Source organism: Buceros rhinoceros, unplaced genomic scaffold (genome assembly GCF_000710305.1).
Source record: "Buceros rhinoceros silvestris isolate BGI_N320 unplaced genomic scaffold, ASM71030v1 scaffold33026, whole genome shotgun sequence".
NCBI lineage: Eukaryota > Metazoa > Chordata > Aves > Bucerotiformes > Bucerotidae > Buceros > Buceros rhinoceros.
In genome coordinates, this window is record NW_010417753.1 from 1 (window position 1) to 1,542 (window position 1,542).

Below are 1,542 nucleotides of genomic sequence, written 5' to 3' on the forward strand. Positions count from 1 at the left end.
CTGTCTGCAAAAACATGGTGTTGAGTTCAGATAGAGGCAGTACACCTGTCAGGAGCAAAACTATTTCACAAAAGCCCAAAGTCAAGGACTGAAAACGCATGCCAGGAAACTAAATATATTTTGTACAACACATAAGAATTATTTTGAAGACATTAAAGGGAAAGCTGTGTCAAGAGTCTGGAACATCAACTTATTGGCTGAAATTTTAATATGCATTTATCAGGCAGTGAGGTATTACATTCATGTACAGTAAGAAAAAAAAGAAAAATAATTCTTGTTAAACGTGAGTCAGAGTGTATTGCACAGAAATAATTTTCCAGCCATAACTAATTCTATGAACTATTTAATAAAATATTGGAAATAAATAGCTTACAGTGGTTTTAGAGAAGAAAGTATTTATTCCATACTTATAAATATGCCAGGGCTTTTTAGGAGGATGCGTACATTGGGTAGACATGCACTTACAGACACAGTGATCAATTTAGAAATATTTTAAGGGCGTGAAAAAGCAATTGTTGTAATATAAGATGTAGTTGGGCTGCCAAAGACCTTAAATCTACAAATGTTTCTTTAGCGCTCTAGCAAAAACAGAGAGGAATTTGATAAACAGAACAGAAAAGGGACAAAACCACCTATTAAATGGCTTAATTCTGTAGTAATTATGGAAGAAAATGAAGGGATAAAAGTTTCATAGCTTTAGCTTCAGGTACACTAATGCAATATGAAAATTGATAGAATTGTATACTGTTAGCCTCAAATTAATGTAAAAGTGTATCAAAGCATGTGAGATGTAAAAAAAAAAAAAAATCAGAAATGCCCAAGAAAATCTGTAGAAACCATCTCTGCAGTTGAAAATGGCCTGGATTTGCTTGCATGTGCTTGAAGGAAATTCTGTACCAGTTTGGATTATTTTCTCAAATCACAGAAATAGTACTGTTCAAGTACTAAATACCTCATCATCATCATCATCATCATGGCTTGGCTTCGTGAACGAAGATCTGGGAAGGGCTTTTCCCAAGCTCACTGCAAGCGATGAGTGCACCCTTCGGGGCTGTGCGGTGGATTTTTTAGGTGAGGTGCAGCGTGCGTGGAACTGGCTCCACCCTTTACACCTGAGGTTCATCTGCCAGGGCCCAGCGAGCTTGGACGGTGACAGCGAAGTCCTTGGGTCGTAGGTTTGGTTAGAGTGTCCTTCTCTGAGATGGAGCCTTACAGGGCTAAACGAGCTCCATCTGCCCGGGTTTGGAGTCAGAGCTGTCCTTCTCCTAGGATGGTGCCCGAAGGCTAGTGAGTCCATCCTGCTCGTGGACACACTGTGTCTGACCCTGCACCTGAGACCTGTCTGGCCTGGGAGACCCCACCGGAGGCACATGCCACCACCAGCACAGCTCTCAACCTCACAAGGGCACGCAAGCTCCTTCCCCACGGCAAGGGGGTGCCCATGAAAGAGTCGCTGCTCTACCTCCGGACATCACAGACCCGGGCACGGGGCGGCTGGGGGCTGCCAGGAACGGGAGTCCTGGAGGGCACTAAATACATAAT